Below are 6,647 nucleotides of genomic sequence, written 5' to 3'. Positions count from 1 at the left end.
CGACAAACATACACGTGTAATTTGAACATAATGAAACATCGATTCATGACCAAATAGTTTTTTTTTAAAGAATATTTGCCCTCCAACTAGTCGGGGAATACTGTGTTAGGAGTGGGTACGACAACAGACCAACGGGTCGGGGATCGAACCACCACCACTCGGTGATGAGTCCGACCGCTCTTACCGTTGAGCAATTGAGGCTTCTAGCAGTTTAGTTTTGACAGAAGGGTAACCTTTAGCGAGGCAGGTCCTATAGTTTAATTGGTCTGAGACTAGTTCAGAACTTAAGTTACACATCTTACACTTATTATTTATCACTTTGAGTCGTAGCTCTACGGTAGACGTAGTGGTGCATCATCATCATCATATCAGCCGATGGACGTCCACTGCAGGATATAGGCTTTTTGTAGGTAGGGACTTCTAAACATCACAATACTGAGCCGCCTGCATCCAGCGAATCCCTGCGACTCGCTTGATGTCGTCAGTCTACCTGGTGGGTGGTCGACCAACACTGCGCTTTCTAATGCGGGGTCGCCATTCCAGCACTTTGGGACCCCAACGTCCATCGGCTCTTCAAACTATGTGCCCCGCCCATATTCCCACTTCAACTTCGCGACGCAATGGTGCATGTACAGACTGAAAGATAGAACCAGTTCAGAACTTTGGTTCAAAGTCACATAATATTGGAATTCGATTGAACCTTACGAGCCTAGCAATAGGGTGCAATGTAATATTGTAATATCTTGCGTAGCACGCGTAGGTATCTACATCAAATGGTGGCAACAAAAAACAGATGTCGAAGTTTTTACAAGTATGTCCGAGACTAGGGTTCCCATATAACGGGTCGTTTGGGCGAATGGCTAAAGGGCATGAAGAGTACAAACGAGTAACTTACTTTGCTATCGGTAATGTGCGGGTCGCAATCTGGCACGTGTCTGGAATGGGACTTGTTTAGATTCGGTCCAACTTTCCGAACCGTTAAAACCAATACTGTGGATTGTTTGGAATGTAGATTAAAAAGAACATTACGCTTTCTGCTTAGTACCAAGACTTTTGTTATGTTGATGTTCTCCTTTCTTTGGCATAATGTAATTTTTATTCTTTAGATGTTTGATGACTGTTGCCTGTTAGGCCAGTGGTTAACTTATGTGACCTAGGATCAAGAGGTCCTGGTTTCCAGTCTTAAATTAAAATGAATATTCAAGTCAAAAATAATGGAAAATCGCAGATATATACTAAGAACTATCTTGATCACAAGTCCCAACTTTTAAACTATTGAAACGCATCATAATCTGTTCATTCATTTTAGAAGATACTATGTCACACAGAGACATACAAACACACTGTCATACACGTCAAACTCATAACACCCCTCTTTACTCGGGGTTAAAAAAATCCGCGAAACCGTTGAAGGTTAAAAGAATGTATCGTTTGGAAGTCTTTTTCTAAGTTCATTTTAGATATAGTGATAAGGTGTACCTAATTACAAGCGATTAATAGCAGACAGTTGACAGACAACATTGGTGTTTAAATCTGAAGACATTTATTATTTACTGGCGGAAGTCATGACTTCGTTCGCGACAAATCCCGCGGAAACCATCGATTTTTCCGATATGAAAGGTATTTTGTGTTAATCCAGAATAAAATCTATTTCCATTCAATATTTCAGCCAAATCGTAAATAAAAGTAGCCGCAGAGTAAAGGAGGAACAAACATACACACTTACTTACAAAAACTTTCGCCTTTATAATATTAGTGTGATTTATTATAATATATACATTTCATTTACATTTCTCAGTGTACCTAACCTAACCTAACCTAACCTAACGGTGTGACATAAACTCGATTGAAATTTTCCATACAAACGTACCTGGTCTACAATCTTACCTCTATATCCAGACGGACTTCCTGAAGTAGATTGACTATTACACGTAAAGCGAAAACTTGGTCCATCTTTTTAAAAGAAAATTGCGCGAACGGATGAACGTGAAATTTGACATAGTTAAAGTTTTTATGGCGGAGAAGTGCATGAAGGTACAAAATTTATAACCCCTTCTATGAAATTTACGCAGGAGGCAAAGTAAATGTTTTATGGAGGAGTGCATAAAATATAGAGCATAGTATTAATACGTGAAACAAAATTTTTATATCCCCTTTTACAAAATTTACACAGATGCAGGAGCACAGCATAAGTGCTCTAGTCGTAAACTCTGTGTGTAGGAGTATGTAGTTTAGCAAAGTAAATGTTTTTATGAAGAAGAATGCAAGCATACTTGTATTATCTACTAGTAGACGCCTCCGCGGTTTCAACCGCGTTGTTCCCGTTCCCGTAAGAATACGGGGATAATATATAGCCTATAGCCTTCCTCGATAAATAGGCTATCTAGCACTGAAATAATTAAATCGAACCAGTAGTTCCTGAGATTAGCGCGTTCAAACAAACAAACTCTTCAGCTTTATAATATTATTAGTATAGATGACAATAAAATCAGTCCTGGATCATCCTATAAGCTGCTTTAGCAATTGCTTAGAGCATCCCGTCCAGGAGGGCACTAGAGATGACCGAAAAACAACGGGCACACGAAAGTCAAAGTAATGTCAAAATCCACGCGTTTGTTGACTTTGGTTTATACTTGCACATATTGTATGACTCCCATTAACACTTTTTTACATTAATTCTTTGCAGTTTACTCAAGGATAAAGGGGCCCACAGGAGAACAATGCTTAGGGCACACAATACGATACGACACAAGGTCTTTCTTTTTCTTCTTCTTCTTTCCTGGGCGTTTTCCGCACTTGGCCACGATTGATTTGAGTATTTTGTGGAGTTTATTGTATGTAGTAGTGTGGTGAGTATACTAGCGAATGTATTTTGATGGGGCGTAACGTAGAGAGGATTGGGTTATGTTTCGGTTTGGGTTCTATATTATAGGATCATGGGATTGGGTTGTGGGAACCTTACCAGGGTTTGGTGGGTCCACTGGCCCGATCGTTTTTGGATCAGTCTTTTAAAGGTGATTTAGACCTTACGATCACTGGTTACCGCCTCATGGTCATGGAGTGGCCATGGTGTTGTCAGGTTATTTACCGCCGCCTGAGGTTTGGCGTTGACCTTTTACAGCAGGTTGGTCTCTCCTGCTTTCCCTCCTCCTTTTGCATCCGGGCTTGGGACCGGCATCGGCGGAGTTAAACAAGGTATGCGACACTGAATAAAACGTTCGTAAAAATTACATGATGCCTCATTTCGGATTCTTGTATAACGAACATCATACTGAAAGTCTGGTCGTAAAGGGAGGTTTTACATATTTTGTTATCATACGCACGGGTCAGTGGGACGTGGCACGCATTCCGTGCGTGCTCAGAATGATACCGCTTTACATGCTGATTATATTTATATACTATATATTTGTATTCTTGCGAAATCGTTACACATCAAACAGAAAATAATTGAGTCTGAGAACAAGATACAAACCACCTGGAATATAATTAATAGAGAATCAGGAAAAATCAAACCGCGGGATATCAGTTTTGAATTAATTGTCAATGACAAAAAGGTAAACACTGATATCGAGGTTGTTAATGCCTTTGAAGATTTTTTCCAGAATGTTCCTATCTTGTTAACTGATTCACTAGATTCGTCTGCTACGGAAGCCCAGAGACTATTAAGAGGCAATGTTAAAGAGTGCAACGTTCTTTTTGAATTTCACCACATAACTGTATCAGACATTAAAAAATCTTTCAATTTGTTAAAATTAAAAAGAACCGGAGATCTGTGGGGCATGACAGTGAAAGTAATATCTAATATAATTGATGTCATTGCTCCCCACTTAGCCATTATTTTTAATGAATGTGTGGACTTAGGTATTTTTCCGAACCTAATGAAGCATGGCAAATTGATACCACTTTTTAAATCAGGAGACAAGTCAGATCTTAATAATTATAGACCGATTACAATATTGCCAACACTTAGCAAGGTCTTTGAAAAAATCATATTAAATCAACTTTTATGTCATTTTAATTTAAATAACTTGTTTCATCCTGAACAGTATGGTTTTACAAAAGGTCGCAATACAACTGATGCAGGGGCTAAACTTTTAAAACATATTTATGAAGCATGGGAAGGTTCTAAGAATGCTATTGGTGTGTTCTGTGATCTGTCCAAGGCGTTCGATTGTGTTGACCATAACACCCTTCTACTCAAGTTAAGCCACTATGGCATCAAAAGTGTTGCACTCGATCTCATTGCCTCTTATCTCAGTGATAGAACGCAGAAGGTATGCATAAATGATATAAAGTCGCACGGTTCCACTACCATAATGGGCGTCCCACAGGGTTCAATTCTGGGTCCTTTTCTATTTTTAGTGTACATAAACGATTTACCATACCATGTCAGCGGCATATGTGAGATTGTACTGTTTGCTGATGACACATCCTTAATTTTTAAGTCCGACAGAAATAAAGATAACTCTGACGACGTAAACCGTGCCATATCGCATGTGTCGCATTGGTTCACTGCAAATAATCTACTTTTGAATGCCAAGAAAACTAAATGTATTGAGTTTTCATTGCCAAATGTTAAAAAATTAGATAAGTCTATAATGATCGATGGTGAAACACTGGAAATGGAGAGTTCCACAGTTTTCCTGGGAGTGACCTTGGATTGTAAACTTCAGTGGGGTGCTCATATAGAAAAACTGTCTGGTAAACTTAGCTCAGCGGCATTTGCCGTGAGAAAAATAAGACAGTTTACTGATGTTGATACAGCTAGGCTTGTTTATTTTGCGTACTTTCACAGCGTAATGTCTTACGGTATTTTATTGTGGGGCAAGGCTGCCGATATACAATCTATATTTGTACTTCAAAAAAGAGCAATTCGAGCAATATATCAATTAAAATCACGCGAATCCCTTCGTCAAAAGTTTAAAGAAATAGGTATACTAACAGTAGCCTGTCAATCTATACTAATCTATACTAATATTATAAAGAGGAAAAGTTTGTAAGTTTGTAAGTTTGTCACATTTTTTAAATGGGGTAATCTTCGGAACTACTGGTCCGATTTCAAAAATTCTTTCACCAGTAGAATGCTACATTATCGGGGAGTGCTATAGGCTATATTTTATATAGGTATCATATATATTAGCCGAGTTATCACAGTTTTTGTCATACAGGTCGGACCGAAATTCATCATAAACAGACTTATGCGCATGCGCTGCCTTATCCATTGTGTAAAATTGAAATCAATGTATGGAGGCTTTATGTACCTTTAAAAGTTCTACAAAAAAGTCCGCGACACCATATATCTATCTTCTATATTTTAGCACATATAGCACATTTAGTGTTTTAAAAAATATTTATTTTATATACTTAGGTTTACGTAATTTTTTCTACTACTAAACTTAAATCCTTATCAAAATAAATTATTTAATAATCACAAGGATATTATAGGGATAAGATTTGTCCTTTACAGTATGTTAATTAGTTAAATAGTTTCGGAGATAATACAAAATTTCTAAATTCACGCAGAAATTCCTCTATATGACGCCCCGCGCTTTCATTTACGTAGTTTCCGTTCCCGTGTGAATATTGTGATCAAACATAGCCTATGACACTCGCAAATAACGTAGCTCTCTATTAGTAAAACAATTTTCCAAATCGGTCCAGTAGATCCAAAGATTATAATTTTAGCATAGAAGTCTCTATTTTCCTTTGTCATCGCACCACGCTCATAGGGCTGGACCGATTTTGCTAAGGGTAAGGGTAAGGTAGGGAAGGTATAGGGTAGGGCAGGGTAGGGTACAGGTAGGGTAGGGGTTGTGTAAGGGTAGGGTAGGGCTAAAGGTAGGGTAGGGGTAGGGTGGGGTAGGGCAGAGTAGGGGAGTGTATGCCTAGGTTAGGGGTAGGGTAGGGGTAGGGTAGGGTTAGGGTAGGGGTAGGGTAGGGGTAGGGAAAGGGAAGATTACGGGTAGGGTAGGGTATGGGTAGGGTAGGGGTAAGAGATCGATACTGAAGCCTATTTTCTATTATTTGTCTGTCTGTTTGCCTTTTTTTTTGACCGGGCATCACGCTGAAACTACAGAATGAATTCAAATGATACTTAAGACGATTTGAGACCATAATACGTAGAAGGATAATAGGATACTTTTTGTCGCGAAAACAAAATCAGAAATGGGTGAAGTAGGGGTAGAAAGTTTGTACGGAAAGTCCTTAACTTTTCTAGGTACATTTGTAAATGTAAAATGATAAGTTATAGTCAACTTATTATTAGGAATAAGTTATAAAACTTGCAAAATAGACTGCATCATCACTTACCATCAGGTGAGATTGTAGTCAAGGGCTAACTTATACGGAATAAAAAAAGTGTGTGTCAGCTCCGACGCACGGATGGAGTTTACTCTTTTCAATAGCAACGCCTGAAAAGTGAAAGGTGCGCAAGCGAGGTGCAGCGCTGCGTGCGCGCCCACCAACAGCGTGCACGTGCGTGCGGACGCGCTAGGCATGTGAACGCTGTTGGCGGCAGCGCACGGTGAAAGGTGCGCAGAATAGGTTGCGCACAAAAAAGGTAACGCTATGCGTTCATCGAATTTTACTGCCCATATTTTTTTCATAACGGAGGCTATATATGAAAAATCTATTCTTAAGGAGTGAAC

Source organism: Bicyclus anynana, chromosome 5 (genome assembly GCF_947172395.1).
Source record: "Bicyclus anynana chromosome 5, ilBicAnyn1.1, whole genome shotgun sequence".
NCBI lineage: Eukaryota > Metazoa > Arthropoda > Insecta > Lepidoptera > Nymphalidae > Bicyclus > Bicyclus anynana.
Note: the sequence above shows the minus strand (reverse complement) of the source record.